General features: G+C 45.5%; 1 non-coding gene across 1 annotated transcript; it reads right to left on the bottom strand.

The window, feature by feature from the left end:
* Positions 1 to 1,330: 1,330 nt before the first annotated feature.
* On the bottom strand, positions 1,331 to 1,434 carry LOC119253639 (small nucleolar RNA U13). Its single transcript, XR_005127169.1, has one exon. It is a non-coding gene; the product is annotated as a small nucleolar RNA U13 (small nucleolar RNA).
* Between the last annotated feature and the right edge of the window lie 9,004 nt (positions 1,435 to 10,438).

Below are 10,438 nucleotides of genomic sequence, written 5' to 3' on the forward strand. Positions count from 1 at the left end.
TCTAGGAAGTTTAGTGTGTGGCCCTGTGTCCTGGGCTATGAGGGCTTCACCTCAGGGAGACAGTACTTTGTAGTGGATGTGGGAGAATGAGCTAAGTGGGATTTGGGTGTTTGTCTGGAGGATGTACCCCGGGACGTAGAGGGGATACTGGAGCCTCAGTCTGCTTTCTGGGCCATCAAGTGCTCAAACAATTACCACATTCACCTGATGGTCCCGCAACTTCTCTTTTTCCTTGGGAGCCATCCCAGATTTGGCAGTCTTTCTGGACTGTGAGGCTGGACATGTGTCCTTTTATACCTGACAGATGGCTCCCATATCGAAACTTTCCAAAGGCCTCCCTCCATGACACTCTCTGGCCCTTTCTCGGGGTTAATCCTTCTTCTGTATTTCTGCCTCCGCCAGATGCCCCAGGAAAAGAGTAAATTCTCCCGTTGGCTTAACCCTCATAGAAATATAATAGAAACACTTTGGGGCAGAAATTTCATTTGTTTTCTTTACCTTGATTTCCCCATCCTAGGAACAGTGCTGAGCTGTCAGTGAATAATCAATAATAAATCTGCATGAAACGAATGGATATGGAGACTCAAGATTCTGTAGATGACCAGCCTGTGCTGGGGGGAGCAAGATACAAGCTGTGATCTCACGTCATCCTCTCCATCCCTCTGCAGTGGGGTCAGAGGCCTCATTTCCAAGGGTCCTTCTCTGAGCAGCAGGGTGGCCAGCGGCCTGGAGGGCTGAGTGCTCCAGTGTGTTTGATGCCATTAAAAGCCCCCTGTGGGGAGGAGGTGAAGTTGTAGTCACCTCTGTCAACTGCAAAAACTAGAGGATAAGCATGTGGGCTAGCTTCTTTAACCACTGCCATGTGGATGGTTAATATGAACTGTAGTCCTGGGTGACTCCCAAGTGCAGACAATGACCAGACTTAGTGAGTCTACTTGCGCGAGAATGGAGTGACGTAGCAGTGATGTACCAAGGTCTAGTGAGAAGCTCCCACTCGGGAGGAGCTTACGTATAAAAATGAAATTTCCTGGGGTCTCAGTACCTGAAAAAAGATACATGCCGGACTGTGCTGGTGCCAGTTATCTTCAAATATTAGGAAACCTCAAAAAATATTTATCAGTTGCCAAATTGTTGATAGTCTTTTTATGATTCAGATATATTCACTACATAGACCTTCACTACACACAGGTACACTCTTTGTCACATCTTTATTTCCTGACCTGATTTGGCAAAGGCAGCACCATGGTGTAGTCAGCCTGATCACACAGCATCAATGATGATGAAATAAAAAGTTGCCAAACACTACCTTAATGGTTTTTTTTTTTTTTCACGTCAGAAGGGTAATGTGCTGATGTCGTAACAAGGTTTAAGGGAGGCACATCTCACACAGCCGCGTGAACACCCAATCATCATGCTTATGAACCGGAAAAGGATCGACCTTAATGGTTTTTTGATAGAAACATCTATGTTTGTTGACACTGAAGTCTTCTGAATGATCTGTCCAGGACAGGAGTAGTGAAGTCAAAGAGCAATTGTGTGAAAATACACACAGGCACACACACACAGACTGAGGATGTAGCCCAGATGTCAGGCGCATCCTCCCAGAGCATAGCATCGATGCTACTGTGTCCTGCCTCCCCAGCAGCAGCAGGTCTCCCATCCTGCTCCTAGAGGCTGGGTTGTGACTGGAAGTAACAAAGGCTGAATGGGCCCCTCCAGCGTGCATCTTTGACACAGAATAGTGGTGAGCTGAAGCCTATTGAGAAAAGTCAGATAAAAAAATGATCTGTGCTCTCTTCCTACTGCCAAACTGGATATCCACTGATATACTATCCATCATCTCCTCTCCACCTGAAGAGAGACATTATCAGGAGGGAACTCTTGATCCTCATCAGCCCAGAGACCACACTAGGGGATCCACATAACAAATCTACTGAAAGTAACCCTTGTCTACCACCGTCCCTAATACTTGCGTCACATAATCACACACCTACAGAGTCATTTTCCTTTGTTGTGACAGCCATAAAAAAATGTATTGGGGCCTCCCTGGTGGCACAAGGGGTTAAGCACAGCACTGTGAAGCTATTGATATCTGCAGCCACTGTAAGGAGTTCGATCCTTGGCCAGTAAAGTAGCTACCCACGTGGTGCAGCAGACCTCTCCTGTCTTGCCCACTGCTCTCCTCAGCAGTGTGATCCAGTCAGTCCTCCTCTTCTGTCCCCCACTCTGTCTTTGGTGAATCTTTTCACCCCTCCTCACCTCTGGCCTATACATCAGTTCTTCTACGCAAAAGTAGATAAGTAAAATCTTTGGAAAAAAATCTTGGGCCACCATCATTTAATCTTTGTGGATTCCTGGGTAATTTTCTCCCTTCTTTGGGATCCATTTCTCCAGAAAAGATGGTACTTCATTTAGAAATGACAGAGGAAAGATTCCTTCCTGGTTAGGATTTAGCCCATATTAGAGGTCCTTGTCCCTTGCTGTGTATCCTGGTCATCTGGGAAGCTGCCTGATAACACAGTGACCCTCAGCCTGGGCCTCACATATTCAAAAGGACATGAAGAGGCCCCAGGCAGAGGACGGCCATGTAGTGGAGCTTCCACAGGGACACTGAGGGTCTCTCTTCCCAGAAGTGGTGCCCATGGTCACTTCTTTCTCCTTACTCAGGTCCACATGAGGCTCCCAGGGAGTGGCATGAATTATTTGAGCACAAACCCTCTCACAGAGCACCCCTGTGTACATGTTGTGGGTGCTGCAGACTAGGGTCTTTACCCTGGGCCGCCTGAGGTGGAGACATTCCTGTGCCACAGGTGAGCAGGATGGTGGCAGGGCACCTGCCTGGGGCTGTCTTCAACCTCAGCGCCCACTTGCATCTACAGGGAACCCGTGGCAGAGGATGAAATCCAGCCTCTACATTTTAACGAAAGCCGGCCCAGTTTCCCTCAGCCAATAAAAGGAAACAGAGTTTGAGGAAAAGGAAAGTGGTTTAATTTGTCGATAAAATGAGGAGGGCAGCAGACTCATGTCTGAAAGGCAACCGTCTTCCTCTTTGGCAGAGGGCAGGGGTATTTATACAAAGGGAAAAAGTGGAGATGGGCGACGGTCTGCAAAAGGGAAGGGAAAGCGGTGGGCACTGAGACGGGTGGGTGCCAGCTTGTTTTTCTTCCATCACTGATGTTTACCTTTCTCTTCCTTGAAATGCAGGAGTGCTCATCTGGGAGACTGGGTCATAAACATAAATCTATCAAATGAGGGGGAAATTGCAACAAATAGGGGAATGACAAACTGCCGGAAGCCAGCTCCTGCAAACTGTCATGTCAGGGTCCCTGCAGGAAAAGAAGGCGTCAGCGAAAATGGAGGGATGAGGGGAAAGGGAGTGAGGAGACACAGACACTTGATCAGGGTGCAAGTATCCCCTGCAGAGGGTCTCAGCAGCTCTTTATTTATACATTACAAGCAAACCCTGAGAGTACATAAGCATATGCATTAAAGCAGGAAGATATCAATCCTCACATCTTTCTCAAGAACAGCCAGGGGTCTATTTGCCCTCCTGCAGAGGTCATGACATTTATCATTCTTTGTTTTGAAGAAGGCACAGTTGCTAAACAAAAGTGTTCTTAGAATAGTCATTTATCTTAAACAACCAAACAATCATCTTATTACTAATAAAAGAAACTTATGTAACTGAAACTAATATCTCTATGTTTTCCATAGTGAGCGATTAACTAAGGGCTGGGGGAATCAAGGGACGGGAAGTTATCTGGGGGAAGGAAGACAAAGGGATTTTTTCTAACTAACCTATAAATTTAAGACTAACATATAACCATATGATGAAAGCAAAAACAGAAGGCTTTCATATAGAAATCATCATCTAATAATATATTGTTTTAATAAAATATTGATTCAATATTAAGGAACCAAGGGCCAGGAGGGCATCAATGCTGGGCAAGCTGCACTGACTTTTCCCTAAACCCAAGTTCTCAATTAAGGGAGGAATTCTCCTAACCTAACAAAAGAGTTTTTCTGCCTATTACTCCCATACTTATCTCGCCAGCCTAGTTTCCGTATCTAACTTTACGATCAAGGGAAAATTCCTTTTTCTATAAGATTGCTGTTTCAAGGAACTACAAATATTTCATCTGAGGCAGGGCTGGAGATGGTTATAGCTTTTGGTTCCCAGAATAGTTAATACGTGACTTATCAGCTGTTGTAACATTGACTATTTCCAAGTGCACTGTTGGTGCTACCATGGTTATCAGCTCAATCAGTCACAAAATTGTTGTTGACTTATTCTTGAATGCATTCTTTAACAACTGCCATGACAATTGTCACATCCAGGTGAATGGCCATAAACAAACAGGAAGGATCCAGCAGGAGTCGGTTATGGAGCCTCCTGGCTTATCAGGAATTTCCCCATACCGGGAGCATGGCCACCCAACTGCTGTCTCTACCTTGAACTACTATCTATAATTGTAACAGGGTGGTCCCCAGGAAAGGGGGAGGTTCCAGGTTCCCTGCCCCACCCAAGGAAGGGTGGAGCTGAGCAGGAAGAGGAGAAGCTGCAGAAGAGACTGAGGAAGGAAGCAGGATGGAGCCAGGAGACCTGGAGGAGGCAGATGGAGCCTAGAGACACGTGAAGAAGCTGCGCTTGTCTTTTGGTCGTGGACGGGGTGACACAGATGTGGGTGAGACCCGTGGGGAGGTGACCATGGCAGCTTTTATCTTGATGTTGATTTTGCTCTTTTCCTTCCGGGCTTGTCCAGTTGTTTGTGACCCTTTTCTGTGGGTCTCCACTGGAAGATGCTTTAGACTTGTGGCAGGCCTTGGGGCCTTGCTCTGGGCCAATCCCATATGGATGGACTTTTACCCACGAGGGGATGGGTAACTTTGGGTGCTTCATTTAGAAACTAGACTCTTTGCCTTACCTGTGTTGTTTCCTAGTTTAATTAAAGTTCCTTCCCATTAAAGTCTTCTATGTTTTGTGTTGATGCGGCGGATGGCAGAACCCATTTAGAATAGGCAGGTTTGCGGGGTTTGGGCTGCCCCTCTCCCTGTCCTATAACATAACTTTAAAACTCCTCTCCAGATGGTCTCTGCCTTACAAGACCACAAATCTCTACATCAAAGACTGCGGGAAATGTTTACAGCCTTTAGTTCACAGAGGTTTTTAGGTGTGACATATCACTTGTTATAATAAACCCAAATTCTGAATCACTGCCTTCAGACAGACGATGGAGCCAAGAGACACGTGAAGAAACTGCACTTGTCTTTTGGTCGTGGACTGGGTGACACAGATGTGGGTGTGACCTGTGGGGAGGTGACAATGGCAGCTTTTATCTTGATTTTGATTTTGCTCTTTTCCTTCTGGACTTGTCTGGTTGTATCCGACCCTTTTCTGTGGGTCCCCACTGGAAGATGCCTTATACTTGTGGCAGGTTTTGGGGCCTTGCTCTGGGCTGATCCCATTTGGATGGAGTTTTACCCACGAGGGGATGGGTAACTTTGGGTGCTTGATTTAGAAATTAGAATCTTTGCCTTTCCTGTATTGTTTCCTAATTGTATTAAAGTTCCTTCCCATTAAAGTCTCATATGTTTTGTGTTGATGCGGCGGATGGCAGAACCTATTTAGAATAGGCAGGTTTGCGGGGTTTGTGCTGCCCCTCTCCCTGCCCTGTAACAATCCCAGAAGTCTGAGAGTGTGATCAGAAGTGGTCAGTGAATTTAGAGGAAGAAAACACCTCCTTAAAGTGGAGACTACTCTCTTCAGCTTGCTTTACATCCAATTTTTACAGTAACTGGTAGATACTGAATTAGGCATCTGACTAAACACATAAAAAGCAGAAAAATACCAATTTTTTAAATTATCTAAGACCTGATTTTAGATATTTGCTTGAATTCCTTACACAGCATAAAGATCAGATTTAGAAAGCTATTTGCATAAAATGGGGGAAAGGTAAGGTAAGTATGATGGAGGACAAGAATAGAAAAACTGAAAAGGAGGTGCCCACAAGACCAAAAACCTGGCTCACAAAATGCCAAGAGCTGGAGGTGGGGGTAGAAGGGATTAGCATAGCCATTGACACAGCTATGGAAACTAAGATCTTCAGGTTCCAATGCCTAGATTACAAAGCAAAACATCCAAGCATGTATAAAGATATGGAGATTGAGCCCAACAGACCCCAAAGGTAAAGATATGGAGATTGAGCCCATTGTAGAATCCGGGATCCCTTCCAGATTCTCCATAGTTATCCAAAATCAGCAACTAACCGGAAGGCTCACAAGGGGTGAGCACCTCCTAAACAAAAGACAGCTATATCCCTGCACAGGCTCGGGGCTGCACTCCATCTGCCCACCTGTGCCTAAGCAGGTTCTTCTTTTCACCAACCCTCTCTCTCTGCAGAACAGCAGCCTCCCTGCCTGCCCGTGACCTGTCCCTTCTGGGGCTTCTCTTTCTGCCCGCTTGTGTCTCCTTTACTTTCCTGTCCCCTTTGCTGCGAGCCAGCTGCAGCAGCCTGGGTGTCAGGGACTCCTGAAGGATGGGACGGCGTCAGATCAATTGTAGAGAATGAGGGGGAGGGGAATTTGAGGAGAACGCAGACACTAGGTGCAGCCATCATCCTGTGGAGGGTCTCAGCAGCCCTTTATTTATACATTTCAAGCAATCCCGGAGAGTGCAAAGCATATGCATTAAGGCAGGAAGATAAAAATCATCACATCTTCCTCTAGAACTGCCAAGGGGCTATTTGCCCTCCTGCAGAGGTCGTGATGTTTATTATTCTTTGTTTTGAAGAAGGCACAGTTGCTAAACAAAAGTGTTCTTAGAGTAGTCATTTACCTTAAACAGTCATTTTATTACTAGCAAAAAGCTTATGTGACTGCAACTAACATTTCTATGTTTGCCATAGTGAATGATTAACTAAGGGCTGGGGAAACAAAGGGCAGGAAGTTACCTGGGGGACGGGAGACAAAGGGATTTTTTATAACTAACCTATAAAGTTTAGACTAACATATAACCAAATGATTAAAGTAAAAAACAGAAGGCTTTTATATAGAAATCATTATCTATAGCATATTGTTTTAATATTGATTCGCTATTAAGGAACCAAGGGTCTGGAAGGCGTTAATGCCAGGCAAGCCGCACTGAATCTTCCCTTGCCCCAGCTCTCAATTAAGGGAGGAATTCTAATCTAACAAAATAATTTTCTTCCTATTACTCCTCTGCTATTACTCCTATTACTCCTCGGTCAGCCTAGTTTCCATATCTAACTTTAAGATCAAGGGAAAATTCCTTTCTCTGTAGGATTGCTGATTATTGTTTTAAGGAACTACAAATATTTCATCAGAGGCAGGGCCGGAGGTGGTTATAGCTTTTGGTTCTCAAAATGGTTAATACGTGACATGTCAGTACTTGTAACATTGACTGTTTCCAAGTGCATTATTTGTGCAGCCATGGTTATCAGCTCAACCAGTCACAAAATTGCTGTTGACTTATTAAGGGAGGAATTCTAATTTAACAAAAGAATTTTCTTCCTATTACTCCTCTGCTATTACTCCTATTACTCCTTGGTCAGCCTAGTTTCCTTATCTAACTTAAGATCAAGGGAAAATTCCTTTCTCTGTAGGTAACAGTTACCATACCAATTGTCACATTCAGGGGAGACAATCCTAAACAAACAGGAAGAGTTTAGCAGGAGCCGGCTATGGTGCCTCCTGGCTTATTAGGAATTTTCTTACACTTGGAGCATGCTTGCCTCTGCCACCCAACTGCTATCTTTAACTTTAAAGAGAATTTCCTTCTCCAATTAGTCCTTGCCTCAAAAGACCACATCTCCAATTAAAGACTTGGCCAAGGGATGTTTACAGCCTTTTGTTCCCAGGAGTTTTTTCACTTGTTAATGTAAGGCCCGATGTTGAATTACTGCTTTTGGCAGAGAATTATTAATTATTAAAAAATGTAATATTTGCATTTGCAGTACCATTTGCCATCCAATTGGTTATTCAGTAATTGATCAAACAGCTTTTGCAGTTTTACTTTTAAATGTGTATTTTAACAATGGTAGAAACTAGTCATAAACAAATGAGGAGAATCTAGCAGGAGTCAGCTAAGGAGATTCCTGACTATTCATGAATCTGCCCCATGCCCGGACCCGGTCAGACGACATGAGTAGCCTGGCTCCCAGTACCCCTTTCCCTAATAAACCTGCCCTTTAAATATAACTGACATCTCTGTCTTGTGGAGAAACTTGCCTGGGAAACTTGCTGTGTGTTGCTGAAAACAGGAGCTCTAGCGAAACCTTTCCAGAGTGAACCCAAGGATCCCGTACTCTACACCCACCAACTCCAAAAACGACATCAAGTAGAAGCTCTGGTCCAGGTCCAATACTCTCATTGGAACAATTCCAGCCCTTCCAGCCATCTGCCAATGTCCTAGAAGAGTCAGGGTTATCCCTGGTTGCCTAAAGCCAAAGCACCTGAAACTGGATTTCAGGGTAAGATTTTAGAAGAGGATAGATAAAAGGAACTCATGCATGAGCCAGCCAATTTGGAAAAGGAGCGCATATTGCCTGCCTTTTGTGTTAGAAAAAATAACATCAGTCTGTTCCCCACTATCAGTTTTTCCTGGGCTCCTGCAGGGAAACAGTGATGCGAGCTGCTTCTTAGACATAGTGTTAGGGGAAAAAGGATGTCCCAAAGCTAATTCCATATAGGCTTTGTGGACTCCACCCCCACCCTAGGTCAAAGTCAAAGACACTGGGAACTCCAAATCCCATCACCACCCAAGGGAAGGTGGCTGGGACCTGAGGGTGGGGTTAAGCAGCCAGGTGGATACAAAAGGCAGACACGTGGGCTTTGGGGATCCCCCATTTTGGCTCTCCGCCAGCTCGCTGCTGTCCGGCCAGCTCTGAGAGTGACTTTGGGTTTCCAGGTCGTCGGATCCCGGTAGGACGCATTAAAGATTTTATTTCCCTATTTTCTCCCTGAGTTGTACATTTTCCTTATTTCCTTTTCTCTTGTAAATAAACCTTTTATTAACCTTTTGTGTGTGTCTGTAGTAGAGTATTCATAATGTAACAGGGTGGTCCCCAGGAAAGGGGGAGGTTCCCTGCCCCACCCAAGGGAGGGTGGAGCTAAGCAGGAAGAGGAGAAGCTGTAGAAGAGACTGAGGAAGGAAGCAGGATGGAGCCAGGAGACCTGGAGGAGGCGCATGGAGCCTAGAGACACGTGAAGAAACTGCGCTTGTTTTTTGGTCGTGGACTAGGTGACACAGATGTGGGTGAGACCCGTGGGGAGGTGACCATGGCAGCTTTTATCTTGATGTTGATTTTGCTCTTTTCCTTCCGGGCTTGTCCAGTTGTTTGTGACCCTTTTCTGTGGGTCCCCACTGGAAGATGCTTTAGACTTGTAGCAGGCTTTGGGGCCTTGTTCTGGGCCAATCCAATCCCATTTGGATGGACTTTTACCCACGAGGGGACGGGTAACTCTGGATGCTTCATTTAGAAACTAGACTCTTTGCCTTACCTGTATTGTTTCCTAGTTTTATTAAAGTTCCTTCCCATTAAAGTCTATGTTTTGTGTTGATGCGGCGGATGGCAGAACCCATGTAGAATAGGCAGGTTTGCTGGGTTTGGGCTGCCCCTCTCCCTGTCCTATAACAATAAGTCCCTTTAAAACGCGCGGGTGAGGACCCACAGCCAGGAACCCGTTTTAATATCGGGGTTGCTCTATAACAATAGGTTTGTAGCTATGTTACAGGGCAGGGAGAGGGGCAGCCTAGACCCCACAAAACTGCCTGCTCTAAATGGGTTCTGCCATCCGCTGCATCAACACAAAACAAATGAGACTTTAATGGGAAGGAAATTTAATACAATTAGGAAACAATACAGGAAAGGCAAAGAATCTAGTTTCTAAATCAAGCACCCAAAGTTATCCGTCCCCTCGTGGGTAAAAGTCCACCCAAGCAGGATTGGCCCAGAGCGAGGCCCCAAAGCCTGCCACAGGTCTTCCAAGTGGGACCCACAGAAACGGATCAGAAACAACCAGACAAGTCTGGAGGGGAAAGAGCAAAATCAAAATCAAGACAAAAACCGGCATTGTCAACTCCCCACGGGTCTCTCACCCACATCTGTGTCACGCAGGCCACTACAGAAGGCAAGCGCAGTTTCTTCACATATCTCTCGGTTCCAATTGCCTCCTCCAGGTCTCCTGGCTCCATCATGCTTCCTTCCTTCCTTAGTCTTCTCTGCAGCTTCTTTGCTCCCTGCTCAGCTCCACCCTCCCTTGGGTGGGGCAGGGAACCTGGAACCTTCCCCTTTCCTGGGAACCACTCTGTTACAGCTACAGGTGGACCACTCAGTTATTATTTTCCCCAGGGGCTTTCATATGAAACAAATATGGAGCCTCTCATAATTTTAACAAAATCCCTGGCTTCCAAAAAAAA

Source organism: Talpa occidentalis, unplaced genomic scaffold, assembly GCF_014898055.3.
Source record: "Talpa occidentalis isolate TD23 unplaced genomic scaffold, MPIMG_talOcc4v2.1 talOcc4.2, whole genome shotgun sequence".
Taxonomy (NCBI): Eukaryota; Metazoa; Chordata; class Mammalia; order Eulipotyphla; family Talpidae; genus Talpa; species Talpa occidentalis.